The 25,906-nt window shown below is 36.7% G+C and overlaps 1 protein-coding gene across 7 annotated transcripts in view; it reads left to right on the forward strand.

Moving 5' to 3' along the window:
• Nucleotides 1–25,906, forward strand: part of PPARG (peroxisome proliferator activated receptor gamma) — a 152,809-nt gene that overhangs the window by 7,916 nt on the left and 118,987 nt on the right. For 4 of the 7 annotated variants that reach the window (XM_057311943.1, XM_057311945.1, XM_057311942.1 and 1 more), the window contains exon 2: nucleotides 14,015–14,087. The exons of 2 other annotated variants lie outside the window; for them this stretch is intronic. The gene's annotated coding sequence lies outside the window, so the exon portion shown is untranslated. Of the gene's footprint in view, nucleotides 1–11,945; nucleotides 11,969–14,014; nucleotides 14,088–25,906 lie in introns of those variants that run through there. One more of the 7 variants, XM_057311944.1, reaches the window with a different exon arrangement.

A 25,906-nucleotide genomic window follows, 5' to 3' on the forward strand; every position in this document is an offset into this window, starting at 1 on the left:
GACCAGCAGCATCAGCATTATCTGGGAACTTGGTAGAAATGCAAATTCTCAGGCCACACCCAGACCTACTGAGTCAGAAACTCCGGGGATGTGTTTTAACAGGCTCTCCAGGGGATTCTGATGGATACTGTTTTGGACCCCCCTTGTTCCTGCATCTCATGTGATGGCCTGGACCCATTGATCAGTGTACTTAGTTTGGATTATTTTTAGTAGGCCTTACCCTTGCCTATAGTTAAGTTCTTTTCTATATTCTCCCCATTGATAGACTCTCTTGGGATCATCCTGTAAAATTAACCCCATTGGCTTGGCATTGTATTACTTAAAGAAGTTCTGTGTTGTCAGTAAGCTTGTGTCAAGAGAAGCTAGCCAGCTCACTTGGTAGCCTGAGCATCACTGGTTCTTCTTACCTTAGAATGGCTGCTAGGAATCCTGAGTCTCCAAGTTCAAAGACTACAACTTCAGGACTGGATTGTATAAGATCACTGAGGATGATTCACCCCTAGAAGATCCACATAAAACAGACATACAAGATACAAGTGTAAACCTAAATTCCAGTTTAGTAAAAGTAAAAAATGTACCCTTCCTAGTGATTGTTGGTGATAGTTTTTTTTTTTTTTAATTCTAAAATTCTTTCGTTCTGGAATTGAAGAAACTTGTACTCTTACATATTTCTGATGTCACCGTGATTGAGTTCAGGGTGCTTAGGAAGCAGCTGGGTGTATATCACACACTGGGATGCCATACACCTACTTCTGGAACATGTCCCAAAGACGTGGAGGATATAGGGAGAACAAAATACCCACAGACTTTCATGAAAGCAATGCTATAGGAACCAATATTTGGGAGTAACTTAAATGTCCAATAGCAGGAGAATAGTTAAATAAATTATGGTATAATCACTAGGTGGAATGTCATACAATCATTAGTGACAATTAAGAAATGGTAATCTGAAAAATATTAACTCAGAAATGTAGCATAAAAATGTCTGTGCACAATTGATTGCAACCTTATATAAATATATGTATATCAAAAAGCCTGGAAGGGAAGGAATATATAAAACTTAGGACAGTTATATTAAATAGGTTATGGAGGACTTTTTAAAGATGTTTGTATTTTTCTCTCATTTCCAAAGTTCAGCCACTAATATAAAATTATTTGTTACTAAAAGCACGTTTATAGCTGTTCTGTTTTTCAGTATGTCTATAACTCTGATTAGTAAGTATCAAGGCAAAGAGTCAATTAAACATTGAGAATCGTCTACCTGTTTAATTCCTTGAAAGCCATTGATGGTAACGTAAGGCACCACATGACTTCCTTTGGTTACACCCGGTTTTATTTCATACTTAATTTTATTTCACACATTGGACTTCTCTGTACTCTTTGCTTGACTAGCTTCTATTTGGGAGGAGAAAAATATCCCATCTCTGCTACAGTCTCTTAATTTTCTCAGCCATGCATCAGATTTGATTTTGTTTATTTCTTTTTTTTTTTTAAAGATTTTTTTTTTTATTTTATTTATTCATTCGACAGAGAGAGAGACAGCCAGCGAGAGAGGGAACACAAGCAGGGGGAGTGGGAGAGGAAGAAGCAGGCTCATAGCGGAGGAGCCTGATGTGGGGCTCGATCCCAGAACGCCGGGATCACGCCCTGAGCCGAAGGCAGACGCTTAACCGCTGTGCCACCCAGGCGCCCCTGATTTTGTTTATTTCTTTGGGCCTGTGCTCCCTATTTGATCTTTAGCATACACTGACACACAGAACTTTTAAAAAATAGTTTCTGGAGTTATTTTGCTGTAAAGCCACACTTTAAACATTTTTTTTTCTAAAAAATATGTATGTCTATTATGTTTTTTTACAAAAATAAATGATCCCATGATAGGATAGTTATTAATAGCAAGGGAATTGGGGTTTCCAAAAATCTAGTCAGACTTCTGCGTGAACGCTGTAAAAGGCATATTTTTAAAATATGACATATATTTAATATAATATGTAAATATACATACACAGAGCAATACGTTTTTGTATACACATATGAGCACACCACACACACACACACACACAGCAGTAATAGCGTTTGATTAATTAATTCTTCCTTTTTTCTGTTGCATTGTTCTAGAAATCCCAAAGGGAAAATTAAGTGGTTTTGCTTTTGACCCAGATTACAGGTTACATTTTTCTTGTCACTTTCTTTGGAACTTCTTTTGAGAAGTTTATATCAGCTTGATGTCTTTAGAATAACCATTATCTGAATGAAAACAAAGTTTTAAAAGCTTTTAGAAATTTTTTATCAAGAATATGGAATATTCCCCTTTCTTTCTGTGTCCCCCATTTCTGATTATTTAGTCCTATAATAGCCCAAGGCAGACCTCAGCCAATAAAATTCAGTTTATAGCCTTAGAATTTGCAGGTAACACAGACTTCATGTGATGATACCTCCAAGGACAAATTGAGAAGAAGCTCCTTTTTAATGAAGATTTATTTATTCAACAAATATCTATTGAGCTCCTCCTTTGTGCCAAGACTATTTTAGAGAAGAAGGATAAAGCAATGAACAGACAAATTCCGTCTCTCCTGGAGTTTACAATTATTGTTCACTAGATATAACAAGAACAGTTGTGGGAGAGGTGATATCTAAGAGGAGGCCGCAGTCTTGGCCCTTCCCGTGTGACAAGGCAGCTTTGCTAGACCAACATGGAGTCAGGAGGCTATCTTTGAGCTGGTTGTGAATAGGGGAAAACCTGCATCCTTGAATATTTTTCCTGGATCCCTTATTACTATATTGTTATATGTATGTATTGTGTGTTATGTGTAATGTTATATTACATTACTTTATGTCTCTCTCAGTGACAAATTTATTATTAAAGGGTATAGAATGCATCCTTTGTTAATAGGGTATTACTGTTATTGAAAATCCAAATGACTAGGTCATTATCACTTCGCAGAAAGATTATTTGTTTTATAATGTTCTCACAGTGAATACATGTAAGGGGTGACCTATGCAAGTGAATTTGTAACCTTATTTATAAAAAAAATATTTATACTTAAGAGAAATGTAAAACAAAGTTCACGGGGACTCTCTGGTTAAAATAAAACAAACAAAACAAAACACTCTTTTCCCCCCTGAGAAATAGTTAGCTACTTTTCTTTAAAAGCCTATAAGGAACTCTTACATATTTAGAATATAATATTTGAGTAAAAGGAGATCCAGCTATTATTTCAAAAGCGCATCCTTTGGTCAAATTACTTGTTATAGCTATTTCCAAATTCTATATTCACATACAAATTGTCTACTATTTTAGTTCTGATGTTACATTGACAGAAAATATTTTATTGATCACTTTAAAATAAGTTCTGAACAACATGAGACTTTGGGGGAATCATGATGAGGAAAATACTTTTGAAGGAATTTACGTGAAGTTAAGTACAATATCCACACATATGTAGACTCACATGGTAAAGTAGAGTGCGGTTTACTTCAGATGTAACCAGAATTCTCCAATTTTGCAGATTTCACTATAGTTTATTCAATTCCACAAACTTCACAGACATTTAATAAATGACTACTTGCTTTTCAACACTAGATATCCTTACATAGGAAGAAAAATCTGCCACCTGGAAACATGGCCAGAGGGTCAGACTGGTAATTTTCCGTCTTGAGAGCACACCGTGCTGGATCGGGACACCAGCATCTAACACTAGGGAGGCAAATGACCACAGCTCAATAAAAGCTGGGAAAATAAGCAGTTGAACACAGCATACTGGACACTGGTTGTGTCTTTAGGCGACGCACACGATTCATTCTATGTAATTCACTGTGTCTGCTGGAACAATCTTGGATCCTAGCAAAGCCCAATACAGACACATAATTAATTTGTCTTTATTATGTGCATGAAGTTTTTAAATGTCAGGTTGATTTCCTTTGTCGTACAACACGTGTGTAAAATATTTATACTGGCCATCAGCTTTCGAATTCAGAAAACGCAAACTAATTTTAATCTCAGATGAAGTAAAACAATTAGAAGGCACATCTACCCTGAAATGTAATTTAACGTGTTCCATATTCTATAAGACACATCTTATTTGCTGATTCTTTGCTGTCATGTCTTATAATTTTTCTGAGCAAATTCTGTGTACCAAGCAAAATGGTTAATTCATAGAGGGTAGAAAGGATGTTGTAGTTCTTATTCCTCTTACGTACATACGTACTGCATACCTTCCCTAATCCATGGCCTGTAGTGTAGAAACTGGGTGTATTATCAGTGCTTTATAAATACTTCTAAACTTGATTTGATTTCCCTAATTCACAGCCTGTACCACAGGGGGACTGGGTGCATTAGAAGTATTTTATAAATATTTTTAAACTTGATTTGATACTGAGGACAATTTTGTGCTTTTTCAGGATCACTGGTATGGGATTCTCAGTGCTACTATTCTCTACATATTAAAGGAATTTCCTAAGTTACTCTCTAAAAAGTTAACTTCTATTTTATTTAACATTTTTAATGATACATAATGATTTGAAATTAATGCCAGAAGAGATTTCCATTTTACTATTTTAAAGCGGGCAAAATGGGATATGAAAGGGGGAAAAAATGTTAATTATAGACTTCAATGTTCTATGTTGGATCTTTTAGTTGTTCTGGTCAGAAAAACAGGTTTTAAATGGCCTAAGGGCCAGAGCACTGTTTTACATTCTTGTTTGGAGGCTTCCAATGGCAACTGTAACAGATTCTATTTAGTACTACAACTGGAGAAAAGCTCGTAATAATGTACAATAGAGAATGTCATTTAGACTTATTACTCAGGCTTAAAATAAACAGGTTCCTTTTCAAACATTTCGTTTAGATAAAAACACTATCAAGTTTTGACCTATTAATTTGTTTATAATATACAAAATAATTTAATCACTCTATTTCATATATGAATCACAAGTATTATCATCATTATTTAACAGTTAATCTCCTTTCACAAGGCAGGTTCGGTTTACGAGCAACTTCAAATCAAAATACCAAAGAAACTGATTTACATATAAAAGAAAAGCAAATAGAGGAACCTTTTCTTATATGGCCTTGTGACATCTCTGCACACCCCCTCTTCTCCGCAGGCCTTCATCTGTGGGTGTAGAACGAAGGTAGGAGTCTCTTAGCCAAAGATCAATACAGGGAGTTTGCACCCTCTCCACCCTGGGCAGCCTGCCATTATCCTTCTGCAGCCACACCTGTTCACCTCCTACTAGGGCAAAGAAGGGCCTGATAGACACAATACGAGAGAGAAGCAAAGTGGCAGGGAGGGTAGAGCCTGGTAAAAAGAAGGATGAAGAACTGAAATGGATTTGAAGCTTTCTCTCACTGGCGATCCAGACTTCAGTTTCCCTAGTTTGTTGTTCATTCGTGTATGGCTGGGCACAGTGGATTGCATGCATGTTCAAGTGTGTTCTAGGCACAAAGGGAGACACCAAAGCTGCTAGAAGGAGGAGTTTATAATTCACATGAATCAAAATGGGGTAAAATTCAAACATGGAGCCAACAGTTCAGAGCAATATATGATTAAGAGCTAAAGTAAGTAAGACAGAAAACAAATGCTACAAAAATTCAGGGAATGGTGGATCAGAGTGGATTGGAGGGTATGCCCCGAAAAAGCCATGTAGAGAAGGGAGGGGTTAAACTGGACTTGAGAAGCTGGGAGATTTACAGGGTAACCTTATGGGGGCAGGGGGAGGGACTAAAAAATATACAGAAAAAGAAACAAAGAAGGGAACTAAAGTGTGATTCCTTTAATATGAAATACCCAGAATAGGCAAATCCATAGAGAAAGAAAGCAGATTAGTGGTTGCCAGGGCCTGGGGGAAGGGGGAAAGGGGAGTGACTGCTTAATGGGTACAGGATTTCCTTTTGAGGTGATTAAAATGTTTTGGAACTAGATAGAGGTGCTGGTTGCACAGCTTGAAGAATGTGCTTAATACCACTGAGTTGTGCATTTTAAAATAGTTAATTTCATGTTCTGTGAATTTTGCCCCATAAAACAAAACAAAAGAAAAAGTTCAGGGTTTGAGGCAGACTAAAAGGAGGGGAAAGGAATTTCCAGCGTAAGAAAACAAAGCCTGGCATAGTGCGTAAGCATGGATTGAGGGAAACTCTGCCGAGATCAATGCATTTGAAGTGGATGTAGCATGTGTATGTGAGTAGGAGAAATATGGCTGGAGATAGAGATTTTAGGTCAGATGAGAAAGGGTCTGGAATGCAGGCAAAGGAGTGTGGGTTTTATCTTATAAGGAGTGGTGAGATTCCAGGTCTTGAGAAAAAGAGTGAGATGATTTAATCAGGAGATTAATTTGGCAGTAGTGTGCAGGGAAAGCAGGAGGCTATCGCAGCATCTGGACATAAAATGAGAAGGGCCTGTAGGAACAAAGAGGTAGGGAGAATGAGACTGATCTGCCCATAAACCCTCCGTTTCTGACTTGGTACAAGGTAAGTGCAAATCGGAGGATACGCATTACAATTTTTATGTTGTCCTAACATTCAAGCACCTCATTTTGCATTCTACAGAAGTATCCACAATGGATTGAAAAGAAAAGTTCCTTCACCTCTGAGTTAGAGCACCACAGCCCTAAAGGACAAATGGACCGGACTTTGTGACTGAGTCCTGTGGGGCAGTCATCGGCCATGGACTCATTTTTATGGCATGTTTACTCTGTGTCACACATTGTGCTAGCTACTGGGACCGTGGCAGTGAGCAAGATAGACGGGTCCCTTCCCTTGTGGAGCTTCTGCGTCATAGACAGCCCTTTGTCACGGGATTGCCAGAAATTAAAGGGAGGCATGCTTCAGCTCAGCATAAGGACGAGATTCCAGTTACTACTGTTGTCCAGCACTGGGCAGGCTGCCTTGTGCGGAAGGGAATACTTTGTTGGTGAGACCTTCATGCAGAATCTGAATGGCCATCAGTCAAGGAGTCTCATCTCATAGAACAAATGAACTAGACATCTTATAGGGTGATACCCTAATGATTCCCTAGTCTATAATATTAACTTCATAGACTTATTTCTTTTGCTATTGACCATATTGGAAAACCAGTGTCTACTAAGTTTTCCGGACATTTTCATCAGGAGTTGTAATGACATTTCCCATAATTTGAATGCACGTTCAATTTTAAGTGTATCTGTACAGTTGACTCCATAGTTCTTTTTTTAAAAAGTACGGTTCTGATGGCTTCCCAGCCATCATTTAATTCCACCTTTAATTTCTGTGGTAAGTTCCTCTTCTGAGTGATGTTTTTCACAAGTAATGCAGTATCTGCAGAAGCAAGTTATCTAAATCAGTCATGCTGCTGATCTTAAAATCATTTGTTCTCCCTCCTGTGATGTACTGCTATGGTCGAACAAGACCAGCCCTGACTACCCATTTTGGTCATGTCTTCAGGATTCCATTTTGATGTGGGTGAAAGTTCAAATAACTTATTATTCAGCGTTTTTGGCTTAGTTATTACAAGCTTCCAACTGTTATTATCAGCATTTAGCAGCTGGAATTATCATAGATTAATTGCACTTTGGAGGATGGGGAGGACTTAGATTCCCACAGGAATGATATCCTCACTAGATTTCGGGGAAAATTCTAGAATGCTTTTAAGTAAGGGACATTATTTTCATAAGGATGTTTTTAGTGGTTATGGTATCAGATGAAGAAAAAGGTTAGCTGCAGAAGAAAAAAAATCATTTTTCTTCAAGTCAAGTAGGATATTTTGTTAAAATAGCCCGTTTTCATTAAAATATGTATAAAAATTTGAATTGTGCCTAGAATAGTGTCTGATAAATTGTAGGTACTCAAAAAATATTTATTGAGTATTGTTCATTGACTGTGGAGTGATGGTGGTAAAGCACTTCAAATGGAAAAATTATATGAGCATAGGCACCAAAGTAGGGAAAATGTGAGTTTAGAGAAAAGCAGAGATAGTCTCCTGAAGGTAGAATTTTATGTAACTACCAATGTAAAAACTTTGGTGGTTTCTTGATTTCTGTACAGTATATAAAATACCAATGATGACGATTTCTGATACTTATATCCATAGTGAATAACTGAGCTTAAACGTAAAAAGTTATTACCTGCGACTAATTTGAATTTCCAGGTCTTCTGGCTGTCCCCTTAGTTCTTGCTCTAGCTCTCTAATTCCCTCTTTCCCATCGCCCCTTTCCCCACCCCCCGATTTTTCTTGTTTACTATGTTCTCTTTTTTTTCCTTCTTTTTTTTTCTATGTCGATGGCTGCCTTCCTTTTTCTCTGTGTTTCCCAATTCCTAACATGTCTCTCTTTGGTTAGGTCTCTAATATGGAAATTAAATATATTTTTATCTACTAGTCAAAAAAATGAAGTAGAGATGTTTTCTGAATTTAGCATGAACAAAATGTTTATGTTGCTCTTTCTGAGATGAAATAAAATTGGTTGTCACTTATACATGGACTTTGGTTTTATAAAAGATTTTTGAATCACTAATCTTCACATTGGGAGAAGGGGGTCAATGGACCTTGATTTGTAAATCTAGTAAAGCATAGTAGCTTGTTGAAGGAACTCCTAGTCGTCTCAACAACCTTAGTTTTATCTCTTTTTTCCAAGTGATAGATATATCAGATATATCGCATGATCCTTCAGGATCTAGTTGTTGTTGTTGTTGTTTTTAATTACGTCTTCATATATGCCATTACACAAGAGCTGGAACATTTGTCTGTTTTGTTCTTTCTTTATCCTCAGTGCCCAGAACACTGCTAACCAGTATCAGATGCTCAATGAATGATTGTCGTTTTTTATTTCAAATCTATAGTCTCATTCTGCTTCCTAATCCTAAATAGCTATCATGACTTTTTGGAGTAATATTGTCACTAGGATAACTTAGTTTATAATTGATGCGTAAATATAACCATATGATTTCATGTTTAGAGAACGCTTTCTTTCCATTCAGTCTACCCTTTACTCACAGCTTAAATCTTCTGCCAAAATGTCATTTAACTATCCTTCTAAAGGACTGTTCTTTAATTATCTCAAGCACCAAAAAAAAGTAATCTAGCTTTTGATAGTAATATTTAATATTTGTTGAGTACTTATTCTATATCAGGCTCTATTTTAAGTATCACCTACACTATCTCATTTTATTCTTCCAACAACCATAGAAAGTACACACTATTATCTCTCTTTTGCAGATGAAGAAATAAGCACAGAGAGGTAAAAATGACCTGCCAGGTGATAAAACAAGGATTTGAACACAAGCAGTTTGAACACAAGCCACCCTGTCTTACACTCTTTAACAAAAGCCTAATTTTGCAGTATTTAATTTGCCAGAGAAGATGTCTATACTCTACCATCACCACTACCACCATTCCACACTTAACAATTAGATCTACACACATATAACCATATTCAGGTATAACCACGGGTGAGATCTAAACTTTTAGTTCACTGCATCAGTTTATGTGTCTTGTAAGTGCTAAGAAACTTGAAGTACTTATTCTTGTTTCTTGTGACAAGCTAAATCGTATCACCAAATTTTTAACTTATATCCAGTAATTCCATCATCACTTAAAACCACCACTGTTAAGAGATTGTTCGGTTCCATTTTTCTCTCCCTCTTAGATTCCTCTTAATCAAAATAAAACCTTTTTTTTTCATCCCAGGATAGAGAGGTAAACTCAACAGCAAATTTTGTATGAATATTGTAAAAATCTAGGGAAGGCTATAATTGGCCCTTCTTGATTCTGGTCTCTAATGGAATCCGTCAGCTATTTAGGGGGAGGATAATGAGAGATTTGGTTTGACAGGATAAAAATTAGTCATTTGAGTGTGTGCATATACTTTCACTTTCCCCCAGTCCACCAAAGGGAATCTTCTTTTGATAATACAGCTCCCTCTTCCCTTACCCCTAGAAAAGTTGATCTTGCAAGGTTATTTCCTAGTTTTTGTGAGGAAGTGCTTGAGAATGAGTAGAAAGGGACTGGATGTGAAAAGCTGGAGGACATGATAAAGTGCTGGGAAGGGGAGGAAGAGGGAGAGATTATAAACTTACTGGGCTGGGAATGGAGTAAATGTTTAGTGGGAGGGGTTTTGATGAAGGAGACATTTTGGAGAGTGTGGTATGTGAAAAAAAAATTGAAGGGAAGTAGCGAAAAGGGATATGAGAAGGGCTGCTTGTGATGATGAACTGAATCCTCTATAACGTAATTTGGAGACCTAAGTAGAGAATACAATTCCTTTAATCTTGCTGGGAATGAGGAGTGACCCGATTTTGTGTTGAGTTGTGTTTCTTCCGTTCTTTAGAGGGAAAAGATGGGTAGTTAGCTTGGGTGGTGTTGAGCTTGAGGTTCGCGAAGAACCTCGGGGGTGTCCAAAAAAAAAGTTGGAAATACAGAATTAGAATTCTTCAGAGAATAGTTGTGGTTACAGATAAAGAGTTGGGAGCTATAAGCAAGCAGATGTGCTTATGGCTAAGGCTGCACCAGGAAGGAACTTTCAGGACGCGTGAAGATAGGGGAGCTCGGAAAGAAGAGGTACCGAGAAGAGGCACTGAAAGGGTAGTCATGTGACAGGATAAGAACAAGGAGAAACTGGTCTCCAGGCAACTAAAGAAGGAGACTGTTTGAGTAGGAAGGGATGGACAAAATACCAAATACTGCAGAACACCAGTGTGCCGGAGCCGGCTCAGGCTGGCTCGTGAAAGTCAGCTGTTAAATTTTCAGGGTTTCTGGGAGCCCATTATTATCCACAGCCATTATTTAAGATACAACGGTGTATATTTGCAATTAAACAAGTTATGTTAAAAAAACACACACACACAAAGGTAATAAACACACCACCGGCCTCACTTCCTAATTATTTTACGAGTTGTTGTGTTCATGTTGATTGTATCCGAAGGGTAGAAGTGCCTGTGCCCTTTGCCAGTGCTCCCGCTCCGCCCACCTCTGAGCTCAGTGACTTCACATCCGTAGCCTCAACCCAGTCCCGGCGGGGGTATTTACACCACAGAAATTGGCAAACGCTGCAAATCAGGGCATTTTTCCCTGTAAGGAGAACAACTTGTTAAGCATTTTACGAGCACAGCTTTGGATAAACAGAGTGAAAACTGAGAGACGTCTAAAGGAGTTAGCAAGAAGGAAACAACATCTAAATTTTGCCTTAGTGTCAGTAGAAAGGTGGGCAAAAACCACTGTAAAAGGGGTTGAGGAGTGAAATAATAGGAAGTGAAGAGACACGTTCAAGTAAGTTTGAGAACTATTGAGTTGAGGCAGATCGTTACTGTTGATTTTTGTTTTAAGTATAGGGCCCATGGAGCATATACAATGCTTGTGTACCTTCTTTATCTCCAAAAAAGGAATAACATGTGCAAATTTGCTTTATGGTGGAAACCTTTCTGTTGGAAAGCCTTAAGGAACTAGTTATCTACAGAATACATTTTGGGAAATGCTGCTGTGGTATTTAACAAATAAGATGATGTTGGTTGTAAGTTTGAGTGAGATAAATATTCCTGATATTAAAGTTTCTTACTTTTCTAAAGGAACAATGTCAAGAATGGCTATTGCGTTTTGTTGAGTATTTTTTTGCATTGCTTGAGATAGTCATCTGGTTTCTTTTACAACTGGACCTAGTGCTACGACGCATTATTTAACAGATATTCTGAGGGTAAATCTTTGAGGTAAATCCAACCTGATTAGGGTGGTTTGTTCTTTTAGTATATGATCGAATTTGTTCGTTAGCATTTTATTTATAACTTTAAATCAATATTACTAATTCGGACTGGTATTTTTTTTTCTTTGTTTTTTGTTAGGTTTTAATAACAATATCATGCTACTTTTGAAAAATTAATTTGGTTGCTGTGTTTTTTTCTATTCATAGACAATTTTGTAACAAGAAAATTATCTCTTCCTTGAAAGTTAGAAAAAAATAATCTAGAAAATTATCTAGGCCCGGAGCTTTTTAGGAAAGTAATTCTTTGGTAAGTTTTCAGTGGCTTTCATTGTTAATTATTTTTCTATTTCTTAAGTCAACTTTTGCCATTTATACCATTTCAGACAAATTAGTTTGAGTAAATTGCCCCTTGGCCTGCATTATTATCTACTTACATCTGAGAGACGACTTTTAGCAGAACCTAAAAATTTAGAGGAATAGGTATGAACAGCCCCTGTCTAATGTGGGTCCTGTTGAAATGTCAGGGGTTTGTCTGCTGTTGTCACACCCTAGTTCTCTGGCATATCAGGATGAGTAGGATTTATAATCTAATGAATATAAACCAGTCTGTATCTAACTGACCAGATGGAGAATGTGGAAGAACTATAATCCTTGGTGTACATTACCCCCAGAATGGATCTTGTTTGTTCTCTACTGTACTTAATGTTTGGAAACTACACCTTGTGTGTGGGATACAGTGCAATTCTGAATGGACACAGAGAGGCTATTACTGATCTTAGTTATAGAAAGGGTTTGGGGAAAGGTTATGGAATCCTGTCTGTCTCTGAAAGCTGGGGAGCCAGCCCAGTTTTCTGTTTGATCCAACTGTTGGGGCCACGAGCTAGGAATACATGGCAGTTTATCTTTACTTTCTTCTTGTCTACTTCTTAACACATATGTATTTCAAAGGGAAATTGGGACCAGCGTCAAGGAAAGCTAGTATGATTTACTCTTAATCTGGAGTCAGCATTCTTTAATTTTTCAGGTAGAGATTTTGTTCCAATTTTTCTTTATTAATATTCTTTCCTTTTCCCCCCCATATACTTAAGCCCTTTTTAGTTTAATTAAATGTAAAAAAAAAAAAAAAGTCAAAGTGATAATCCATTATAGATAAAGTTGTTTCTCATGGGTTATACATGTTGTATACAATGAATAGTTCTGGTGTGGATACTCCTTTCATTTTTGACTAACGAATCAGAGAGCATTTATGTAAATTGCTCTGATACAAGTTAGTAATCAGAAAACAAAACATACAGTTCTAAAACGCTGACTAATCAGCTTTTTCTATAGAAGAATATGTCCCATTCTGAAAACAAATAATTACTTTATTATTAATGTTGAGTCTACGTTAAGAAGTTTTTGATTCCTGAAGAGAAGTACTAAAGAATGCTAGAGAAACAAAATTCATTAGCTATACTTTATTTTCTTTCATGTTAGAAATAACAAAATGGGAAAACATTTTATACTCATAATCCAAACTTTGATGTTATGTATCCGGTAATAGAATAGTTTTTGCCAGTTCCAAGTTTGCAAAGGTGTACAATTTGAAAAGAAAAAAAAAATGGGAATTTTGTATAGGTTAGACTGTGCAGATCATTGGGTCTGGAAGTTCGGGCTATTAAGGCCCTGATGATAAGGGTTTTGGCACTAGATGCTGTTTTGTCTTTATGGAATGTACAGCTATTCTAGGATCCCTGAGCCCTTCGTAAGAGCCAAGGATATGAATCCTGAGACCTTTGGCACATTTACTTGAATACTTTGCTCTCTGGGTCTTCCTTTTAAAAATCTCCACATGGAATGTTCTACATCCACTGTCCCTAAATGATTGTGATACATGACTATACTTTTACTGTAGGCTTAATAGCCATGTGCCATCTAGAATGAGGTTCTGTATTTTATTAAATAGCATATTTGCTATGTACAACTTTTAGCAAATACGCATCTTTTGGGATTATTAATCCTTTCAAGATCTAGTTTTTCTCGTCTGTCCCGTAATATAGGTGTCATTATTAATTTGACATAAAAGATGGATGAGATAAAGGACCTTAACTCATGATCAGTGACAGAGTAGGAAAGTAGGTGAAGTAAATCTAATACATGTCTCTTTAAGAAGATTCTCCAGCCCTGCGTGATTTACAGTTGGTAGTCTGTTGGTTACTTCTAGAGACTATAAAAATAAGGGAAAACAAACATTCAGAATGAAATCTAACAGAAAATAAATTTATTTGTGCCTATACATTTTGGCAGCCTAGATTGTCTAAAAATTTTGAGCATGTGTATATCAAATGATTTGTGTGTTTGTTTTATTGTTCAGATTTGAAAGAAGCCAACTCTAAGCCACAGCATACAGGAAGGACATTTTCTCAAACACGAGTTGCCCTTTCACGGTAGGTAAATACAGAATTTATTTTACTGAATTGGTATTTGGAAGTATCTTTTAAAAAGAACATGCAAATTCTTCATAGTATTTTATCATAAAATTTCTTAGAGAGCTTTTATTTTGGCTATCAGAATACTTTCTGTTGTATAATTTACCAGTTGAAGAACACACTAATGTATTTGTCTAAGACAAAACAAAGATAGGAGAGTGACCTAGAAGTTGAAAAATAACTTAGATCCTTAGAATTAAGTCTCAAGTACATTATTTTAGGTTCCTGTGATACATACAATTAAATTGAGATAAAAATAAAAATATCTTGGGTGGGGGATTGGGATAGGCTGGTGATGGGTATTAAGGAGGGCACGTATTGCATAGAGCACTGGGTGTTATACGCAAACAATGAATCATGGAACACTACATCAAAAACTAATGATGTATGGTATGGTGATTAACATAATAAAAAATTTTTAAAATTTTAAAAATGAATAAAAATATCTTGCCTTGATCCTTGCTCACAAAGGAGAAATTAGTTTTAATATCCGATACTCATATATATATATTTTATTTGGGGAGTTAATGTCTGATACTACAGTTATGTAATTTATTGCTCACATTTTTCCAGCTCCCAATGGCCAAAGCTGAAATACTTTGAACGATAAAATAAATAACTACAGTATTGGATCATAGCTCTCAAAATAAAATATATATATACGTTATTCCACACTGATACAGAAAAACGACTACTGAATCAATAAATAAATGTGAAGTTAAATATGTGCAGTTTTTGTATATCAATTATACCTCAATAAAGCTGTTAAAAAAAAAAAAGACTGAGGAACTACTCCAGATTTGGAGAAAAATAAGAAGACATGGCAACTAAGTGCAATGTGGGATCCTGGATTGGATCCCGGAACTGAAAAAGGACATCAGTGGAAAAACTGATGAAGTCCAAAGAAAGTACTTTATAGTATTGTGCCAATGTTAATTTATTAGTTTTGATCACTGTACTGTGGTTGTAATATGTCAACAGCAAGAGAAGCTCCATGAAGGGTACATGGGAGCTTTCTGTCTTTGCAACTTTTCTGTAAGCGTCAAATTATTTCGAAATAAAAAGTTCTTTTAAAGTCCCACTGGAGTCCCTAAATAATCATTCTCATTAGATTTTCATGATTGATAGGGCGAGTTTCTGTTTGTTTGCACCTCTTAGAACAGAGAGAAGCAGGGGCACTCTTTTCATCAAGGATACCCCTTGAGCTGTGTCTCTTAATCCTAGCCACACTGCAGTCCCTACGTCCACAAGTGTGATCTGCACTTAATAGTTCAGCCAGTTACTTCCAGCCCCTAGAACACCTGTGAGTGGGAAAACCCCACGAGGCGCTGCCTCCTCGGGAACCATCTCTTAGCAGTTTTTAGTTGGTGATGATCAGGGTCCGATTTGAATTTTCAAACCCAAACTGTGAGAGTGTTTGGATCTCGTTAGTAATCTCTTGGCCCACCGATCTTCATTACCCAAAGCACCATCTGAACTGAGAATTAGGAGTGTTATAGTTGAGTGGTAAAGATGATGGAAGATCGTACTGTTTTTAGGTAAAATGTCTGGGAGTTCGGTGAATACAAGTAGTACTAAGGGAACTTTGATTCTTAAGGACAATCGACAACAGCATTAAGTTTGCTTAGAAAATCAGTGTAACTTTAGAAAAACCTAAAGCCACTTCATTTTTTTTTTCATACATTTTTATTTATTTATTTATTTATTTTTCTTAAAGGAATTATTTTTTTAATAATAATAATTTTTTATTATGTTAGTCACCATACAGTACATCCCTGGTTTCTGATGTAAAGTTCCATGATTCATTAGTTGCGTATAACACCCAGTGCACCATGCAATACGTGCCCTCCTTACTACCCATCAGCCTATCCCAGTCCCCCACCCCCTTCCCCTTTGAAGCCCTCAGTTTGTTTCTCAGAGTCCATAGCCTAAAGCCATTTCAAATCGGAAGACCATCCTTTTGGAAGACAAAGTAAGGGGCGGGTATATACTTTGGCATCTGAACATGAGTGTTTGGTCTGAATCCAAGCATTTGGGCATAACAATGAAATGCTAAGTATTAGGAATTCCTCTCTGAATTTTTTTTTTTTATTTTTTGCTGTTAACTCCGTATTTTACACAATTCAGGTGAAACAAGAAAAAAACAGAAGTTTGTACCTAGAGCACTCAAATTCCTAGAGACAGCAGGCACCATAGGGGCTGCCAGGGGCTGGGAGGAGGGACGAATAGGGAGCTAGTGTTTCACGGGGACAGGGTTTTAGTTTGGGAAGATGAAAAAGTTTTGGAGATGGTGGATGGTGGTGATGGTTGAACAATGGGTGAATGTACTCTGTGCCACTGAGCTGTGCATTTAAAAATGGTTAGCATGGTAAATTTTTTTATGTTGTATGTATTTTACCACAATTTTTCTGACAAGCAAAAAAGAAATAGTGGAAGTTTCCACCAGTTAGCATTCCACTTCTTTGCCAGGGTGCCCAGTTGTGAGGAGAATCTCTGCTCGAGAGCCTTTATCCTGAGGAATTTTTTATTTTATTATTAACCTAGAGATGATTCCCTGGGCATCATTTACCAACCGGCGGTTTAAATGGCTCCTCTGTCATCAATTGTGCGTGTAAAAAGAAGCCTGGTACATAGGACACGGTAGAGCTGGGTCGTGGCGAGAGTTGCTTGTGGGGTTAATTTATAACTAAGACAAATGAATCTATAAAAAGAAGAAAAGCCCCATAAGAAATATGTTAACTGATGGTAAGGGAGAAAAAAGGACTCAGATAAAAGATATCTGAACTTGTTTGGTCCCAATGATTTTATGGCTGAGGAATTCAATTATAGGTGTACTGGGTGGAGCAAATCACAATTCTGTAAATTACTAATAGGACACAACGATCCTTATCATTTTCTGAGTGTGCTCACATGCAAAGTTCAGTCCTGCCCTCTGTAAATAAACTCTCCGCCGGGCTATACTGCTGCGTGTGAATGCAGGGCTTCAGGATTGGAACCTAGATAATGTTGACTTGTAAAACCTAAAAGGCAGGTGAGTGGTACATTTAGAAATAGAGTAGGAACAAGGACAAATTACTTTTGCTTTTTGAATTCTGATTATCGGGTTTGTTTCACTTTGCATTAAATTCTTTTAAGATGTTTTTATGGCTGAAAAGCTGAAAATATTTTTTATATGAAAAGATCGCTTTTAATCACACGTGCTGTTCTTTTCTGATTTCTGCATAGTTTCTTCCAGTTCTTGTCAATGTGTTCACATTTTGTACTTACTACTAGTTACGGTGTATGTAGCATTTTTGCTTCTTTTACTGTTAGATCATAGAAATCTTCCTTTGTTTCTACCTGGCTTCCAGATTTGTTGTAGTGGCAACAGAATAATGCATCTTGATACCACATAATTTACTAAGCCAGTTTTGAGGTGGTTTCAAGTTTTTTATTATTAAACAATTGCTAGTTTATTCTCATATCATTACATATAGGAATATCTTTGTGCGCATATTTCACTTTTTAAAAAATAATTTTGTTCAGCTGCGTTGCTGGAAGAGGAGTTTCTTTGTTAAAGGGTTGGAGTAACTGCATTAGTCTTGCGTTATTAGTATTAGAGACATTTCAGATTACTCTGGAGGTCCGTTACCAGCAATATGAGCAGAAACGTATTTCCTCTGAAGCATACATTTAAGTGATTTCTGTTCATTTAAATGTATTATCATTTAGCAGTGGCTTTGTGTGTGTGATGGTGGAATGAGGGTGGAGAGTGAAAGAGCTTCACCAAGTTTAGGTATCAGAATAATATGGGGTTTTTGGTATTTGTTTTGTTCTGTTCTGTTCTTGGCTAGGAAAAAACCTACATAATTGCAAGGAGTTGCAGATGATTTCCTGAGGTTATGCCAAATTTAAATAAAATGTAAAGACTGTGCTCAGGGTCCCTGATGGCCTTCAAGTCCACGTGTTGCTAGTTAGAAAGGAATGACTGCTTTTGAAAATGCAGGTTTAACAAAATAGGACTTCCAGAGAGGTGGATACAAATCAGTTGTTTAAAAAAAATTTATCTAAATCAAGTATTCTAAATTTGTGGTTTGAATATTTGAGGGGAATAGTCATGTTAGAATGAAGATATACGGAAAATGTTAAGGTACAAAATTATGTGGTTAAAATATATTAAAATGAACAGGAAAAAGATTAGGGGTGATTGTCTTTTCTTTTCATTCTAAACCTTCATTTGAGGGTTAAGTATTATAGTTAATGACATGAAGTAGAGATTATAGGTTTTAACTGTAAAACAGTTTACTCTATTTTTTATATCAAATAAACAAGGTGATAAAAATACAGATCATTTAAAGAAAAAAATTATCTATAATCTTAATACTCTTATTCAAACTATTCTACAGGTTGCCTTCCAGTTCTTAATAAGCATACACACATATTTTTATGTCTATGTAGTATTTAGTAAATACATTGCTATCCCTTGACCCTCAATGTCTATGCAATTAAAGGATTGTATTAAATGATTTCTAAATTCTCTTTCCTTTCAAAACAACGTTTTAAAACCTAGCTTTGCCTGAACTATGTAATATTTTGTGAAAAAAATGTATATCAATCACAGTGGGTACTATCTTTACTTAAAAATGTTAGTCACAGCTGTAAAATGTTGAGCGTCCTAAAAATTAAGCCTGAAAAAAAACTTCTGTGATGTAGAGACTCTGAATTAACAATTAAACTGCAGAATATATGGTGAAGTTTGGATTATTTGAGATTCTTGAGTAATAAGTGAAGCCGTGTTCTCAAGTAATTTTAATAAAACCTACTGCACGAATATGTCTGATAAGAGAGAATACAAAAATTACTTTTGACAGTTACTTAATTCTCATTTATATCCTGCACTCTCGTTCTTAGAAGAGAAAATATTTTTAATCTTCTCACAATTTAATTTTAGTATTTCCATCAACTAACACCATGTAAAATTATTGATTTTGGCACTTAGGAAAAAATGTACATGTCTTCATCATCTCCCCTTCCACAATTCTCTTTGCCTTAAAAAAAAAAAATAACAGTAAGGAGCTCTAGAGTCCTAACTATAGCATGCTTGATTATCTGGATACTTTCAGCAACTCATATGTTACAAATACTGTGCCTAAATTCTACCACAGTATCATGTACGAGGTCAATAACTGGAAGCCACTATTATTCCACGAAACATAAAGTGAAGCAACTCTGTTATTCAGTTTTTTTTTCTTTATGCTGATGAACTCCTTGTCCTTCAATTCAGTCCTGTGATCTGAAATCATTTAAATTATTAAAAGTTTGGTATTTTTAACCTTTTATACTCTCGGTAGACAGGACATAGGAAATTTAGTGACGTAAACATCTTTAATAATCTTTAAAAGTCATAAGACTTGGTAGCTGGGACAAAAAACAATTAAGTATAAATTTCAGGGAAATACCATAATGGCATGACTTTTGTTTTCTTTTCTTAGCAAGCCACATGGCTTTCCTCTCAAACTTAAGGAATACGTAGTACAGGCTCCTTTTATGATTTTGGTTTCATCTGCATCACAGAAATATATGTTTTCCTAAGTTTACTCACTATAATTTGTGATTGCTATTTTTCTTATCTGCGAAGGAAGTACAACAGCTCCCACTGGGGAAATACAATGTTAAGTCAATCCTAAAATAAGAAATCTAAGGGAAAGGTCACATCCTAATAACTTGTGCAAATCTAAATTCCCATGGAGCTTTAAAATTATTTTGTAGGAGTAGAGTATTAACAATGTGTTGTTGAACTTCTTCCAGATAGTGTCGTAAAATTGAGAGCACTTTTGTGTCCAGAAGTGACCACTGACGTATAAATATAATTGACCAGAACTGATTTTTTTTTTAGCAATCTATTTTGAGTATCCAGAGAAATCTAGCATGACTACCAAACCATGAAACATTGCTTTGTTGCTTTCACTGGAAATATAAGGTGTATCATTGAGTAAGTATTATAATAATTACATACAAACGATGAAGATGATTCTTCCTACTACTATAGAGATGTTTAATACTCAACTTTTTACCAACACTGACCTCCAGTTGTACTTTAGAAGAACCCCAACTGTGTCATTCCAGAGAATATCACTGTTTTGGGAGTCAGGACACCTAGGTTGTAATCTTTCCTCTTCTGTTAATTGACAATTTCTTAAAGACTTGGGACCTCAATTTCCTTATCTGTTAAGTGGGAGATGTTTATTGTGAGGATCAAGTAAGATCAAATATATAAGGGGCTTAGAAAATTCTTACAGCATTATATGTCTTTAAGGGATGACTATAATTGTTGCCTTAAATTTTTATCTTCTCCAAATGAAATCAAAATAAAGGACAAGTAACTTATTCCATCCCACTCAAGCTAAGAGTCACCAGGACACTCTAATCAGTGCTCCACTCACTGAGAAAATCCAGGTCATTTTTTTAAAGAGTGAGATTTGAGTGCAAGCCACTCCCTTATACTGTGATACTACACAAGAATTATATTTTGCCCCCAGGATGACTGTTTCCTAGCACATACTAATTTTTTTTTGAGGATGTGTTGTTGGTGCACATCTTTATTCCTTAATCTGTACTTTCTTATTACCAGTTAAAGTGGAACAGAATGCGGTTTTTGCCTTTTGACCTGCTGTTATTTCTTTCCTTAATGGTGATGATGTGTTTTCAGTAATTTAAGGATTTATAGGAACATACCTGGTTGTCCTACCTGCTGGGGCCCATTAAGTAGCAGGAGCTATTTGTTGAAATTATTGAGATATTTCTGCATTTAGTTATTTCAGTTTCAGGCCCCACAATAATATATTGCCACTTAATAAGAAATAACAAAATAATTTGTCTAAATGCTTATCTGTATGAAAGGGGCTTAAAGAATTTCTGTAACTATTCAGTATGTTTTAAAAATATCTTTGTTCAAGAAAAACATTAAGCCCCTTCATTGTATTAGTTTTTTAAATTTTATTTTAAGCACCCATATGAAAAAGGTAACACATAACAGATCTGTACTCTACCACATTTTACCAGAAAAAGTGCTTACTAGAAGCAATCACACTTCTAAAAATGCAGTGCCTCTGTGTCTGACAAAGTAGATTAACTTCCTTTAAGTTCACATCCTTTTAAAGAACAACTGACCCGGGATGGGTTGGTGGCTGGAGTGTGTTAGAGTGACTTGACTTTCAACCTTAAGTGAAACATGAAAGTTGTAAAAAAAATGCTGCCAGGTTGGTTCTCATTATACGGACTAACTATTTTTATCCGTCAGACTTTGGAAAAGAAGTAGTAGCAACAGCAAGTAAGTATCTAAGAAGAATACATTTTTTGTACGGTTCTGCTCCCCATTGCCAAATGTGGTGGTGGGGGGGAATCTTTCTGTATATGAATCTACTGATTGCTGCTACTATAATTTTGTTTTCCCAACCTTTTTATTTCCATTGATGTTGATTTAGTTCAGCTTTTCCTAATTCCTTACCTGAGTAATAGCAAGTTATCTGTCTGACTCAACAGTCAACTGTTTGCATTTCATCCTCCCAAGTTGACAGTTATCTTTCTAAAATGTTGTTTGTTTACATTTCACCCTCCTTTCAGGGAGCATTAGAAACCTTGTGGTCATCTCAGCCTACCCCTTCAGCCTATCCCGTCCATTTGCTACCACAAATATTATGGTTCAGCCACCCCAGACTGCACAGTGTTCCCCTCACAGCATTCAGTTCATGACGGGAATATACAGTTATTGTATCATACTATAACCGATTTTATAGTTAGGTTTAGGAGTGAGCTTCTTGGGAGCAGAGACCATCTTCTGGCTATCCCTAGTGCTTAACACAATTCTTAACAAATATTATGCAAGTAATGTAATTGAAATTAAATGATTTGGATATACTTTTATTTCTACTAATTAGACATAGTATTATTAGCAGTCTTGCCTAAATATTATTTTAAAATTTACCAACTAGAGATGCAAAGCATGTACAAGTTTGAATTTTTTTTTTTTAAAGATTTTTATTTATTTGACAGAGAGAGAGGCAGCAAGAGAGGGAACACAAGCAGGGGGAGTGGGAGAGGAAGAAGCAGGCTCCCAGCGGAGCAGGGACCCCGATGCGTGGCTCGATCCCAGAATGCCAGGATCATGACCTGAGCCGAAGGCAGACGCTTAATGACTGAGCCACCCAGGCGCCCCCAAAATTGAATTATTTTAAAAGAATTTCCATGACCTATATATGTATTTATGATTTTGTATATTTAGCATTTACATAGGCTTTTTCTTTTTGCACATGTTGTAAATGAATCCATAAAAGTGCCTAAGGACCTCATGAACTACTTTTTACCTGTGTAATTCAGGAATGAAAAACGTTCAGTTCACAAACTAGTTATGGCCTTTCAGTGTTCTGCTGCATCTGAAACAGGGCTTCCAAGTCAGGTAAAGGGCTAGGACAGTTATTTGTCTCGAGATTTTTTTTTTTTTATATCTGTTTATATGTATTACTTATTTTTTAAAAGATTTTATTTATCCATTTGAATGAGTGAGAGTGAGTGAGCACTCAGGTGGGGGGTGGGGGAACAGCAGCAGAGGGAGAAGCAGACTCCCTCTGAGGAGGGAGCCCCACATGGGGCTCCATCCTAGGACCCCAGGATCACGACCTGAGCGGAAGACACACACTTAACTGACTGAGCTACCCAGGTGCCCTCATATGTATTATTTTTTTTTTTTTAAGATTTTATTCATTTATTTGACAGAGATAGAGACAGCCAGCGAAGAGGGAACACAAGCAGGGGGAGTGGGAGAGGAAGAAGCAGGCTCATAGCAGAAGAGCCTGACGTGGGGCTCGATCCCATAACGCCAGGATCACGCCCTGAGCCGAAGGCAGACGCTTAATGACTGAGCCACCCAGGCGCCCCTTTATGTATTATTTTTAAAGCAAGTTATTTAATGAACTACTTTTATATATGCAGTGCTCTTCTAGATGAAACAGAGATGAGATAGTCCTTGCTCACAGTCTTGTTCCAAAGATAGTACTTACACATACAACCTGAAAGAATTAAATAACAGAGCCGGGCAATGTGTGATGGAGGAAAAGCATGCAGTAACAATCTGTGGAAGAACACACAGGTGCAGAGCGGAATAGTGAGTAGTTGTTTCCTAAGATGCTTGTACTTGGAAGTAAGGCTATGGACACATGAGAAGGAAGAAGCCAGAAATTGTAAATATGAGGAGCCTCATGGGGTAGGAAGGCCAAGATATTGACGGGCATGCTTATTGGAGAACCAGCGGGAAGTGCACATACGGGGGAAAGGGCTAGGTTTGGCAGCGTACAAATGTTGCACTGAGAAACCTGGATCTTGTCTAGGAGGCATTGGGACTTGAAGATTTGGAAATAGGGAGGAGGTAAGATAGAAGCCCTCTGTGGAAGAGACAAGCAAAAGAGATATTTTGATAACTTATAAGGTTTGGTGACTAAATAAGAAATGAGGAAGATGAAAGATAAAAGGGTCAAAGATGAACTTTTGGCTGATATACAGAGGGATGAGATATTAAATAGAGAAGAGGGACTCCTCTGCGGGAAGAAAGATACACTAGCTTTTAGATTTGTTGAATTTGAAGTGAAGGTGGGATATCTAAGAAGTATTCCAGAGAGATGTGAAGAGAGGGGATGAGCCTCATTTCAAACGGTGGAACTAGCCTGTTGATTTGGGCGTCATGGGCACAGACTGAAGCTGAGGGCCGCAGAACAGACACACAGGTGAAGTTTGAAAGAAGAAGAGGAGGGAGTGGTGTCATCGATGGCAAATGAAGAGAGTTCTAGGAAAAGAAAACGAAAGAAAAGGAAAACAACACTTAGTATCTTTTATGTACCTGGTATTGTGGTTATAACTTAACATATATAATCTTATTTAGTCCTCACAATTACCCTATAAAGTAGGAATTAGGATTATCCCTATTTTACAGGTGAATAAAGTGAAGTTTAGCAGGGTTCTTGCTGAGAGCCTCGTACTGCCAGTACAAAGTGGAATCTAGATTGAAATAGAGGTTTCTGACTCCCAAGCTCACATACTTTTTTACTGAAATAAAATGTAAAAGGGCAGTGAAAGGTCAAGAAGAATGAAGAATGAAGAAAGGAATAATGCCATTAACAGTTAAAAGGAGGAGACGGTCATTGAAGATTACGGTTTAAGTCCAGCAGTAGGAAGGGGTATTACAGTGAGCTGTGAGGGTAACAGGTGGTGTGTGAATGAAGGGAGTGATTTTAGACCACTGAGAATTTTGGCAGCAAGTAGGACAGTCCTGGAGCAGCTGAGTCAAGTAAAGTCGAGAAGAGAGCACATCAGTGGAGAAGGTGGAAATAGTACAGGGGTGAGGCCTCAGGATAGCCATTAAAGAGAAACAGACCCTGTGAGAAAAGACTGTCTCCACTAAGTTTGGAAGAAAGGAGAATGAGCTTAAATGTGACCACTCTCCTGGTAGGTAAAGAAGAAAGGTGGTCACGTAAGCATAGGTTTATCAAAGCACTAGCTATAACGGTATTTCCGAAGTTTTATCTTCCTTGGAAGAACAGCTCTTTAAAATAAAGACATGGCAGCCAAGCGACCTTAATCAAGTCTCTTTCGCTCTTCTAGCCTCATATGTTAGACAAATTAGGTTAAGTTAGACCAATTGATCTTTAAAGACCCTTCCAATACTTAATTTTCCATACATACAGAATGGGACAGCCTTGATCTATTCACAGATAGGGCGATCATATAGCTTCATATATCAGAGGAATTTGCAGGAATAACTAAAATAAAACAAAGGAAACTTTTAGAATATAAGGTCCACAAGTCAAAATTTCTGAATGTATCCTTCCTCCCCCCTTATTAAAAATTATTAAAATGTCTGAGGGTGTTGCTGACTGTAAACTCTTGAAGGCAAGGACTGTCATCCTGCTCTCTGATGTGTCCTTAGCATAGAGCATGAGGCCTGCTACACAGTAACAACTCAATGAATACTTAGTAAATGAATGAAAGCTGAATTACAAAATAGAAGGTCACCAGTAGAGGCTTCCTGCTCTTCCCATGTTGTTTCTCTGCTTTAATTGTTCTTATCAGTCTCCCCCATGACAATTCAGAAACATATTATGTTAAGACAGTTATGTACCTGCCTTGTTTTTGTCTCATTTTAATTGTTTTTTGTTTGGTTATGAGTTTGATTTCGTGTTAAAAAGGAACTATACTTGGGGGGGATTGACTGACAGTGAATGGAAGTCTCAGGATTTTTCAAAATTATCTTGTGTAGTAACTTAAAAATGAATTAGTATCCTAGTTTCCCATCTTTTGTTAACTTAAATTTTACCAAGAACATTTCTTTACTGAAGAAGGAATTGTGTTTTATGTTATGAAGGAAAAGCAACTTAGAAAAAACCCAGAAATCTATTTCTGAAAAATTTAGTGGTGCCGGTGTAAGAAAGAAAGAAAAAAAAAAAGCCACAAGAAGTCATCCCAAATTTAGTAACGCTTTCCATCTGAAACACGTGATTTCAGTTGTCCCAAGGCTTGCTAAAGGTTATAAAATGTCACCATAATACGTTACTTCCTTATGAGTTCTTACTACCTCCCCACCGTAGATGGAATTGTAAAAAGCCTGAAGTATGACAATGTAGTTGATCACACTTTTAGTTAGAAGTATTTTGCCAAAAGAAGCTAAGAACTAGAGGAAATGGATTTAAATTTACAGCAGTTCAGTGAAACAGCGTATACTTTTTCCAGATCACTAGAGCAGCAAGCCAATT

This window comes from Ursus arctos, unplaced genomic scaffold, assembly GCF_023065955.2.
Source record: "Ursus arctos isolate Adak ecotype North America unplaced genomic scaffold, UrsArc2.0 scaffold_14, whole genome shotgun sequence".
In the NCBI taxonomy this organism is placed as follows: domain Eukaryota; kingdom Metazoa; phylum Chordata; class Mammalia; order Carnivora; family Ursidae; genus Ursus; species Ursus arctos.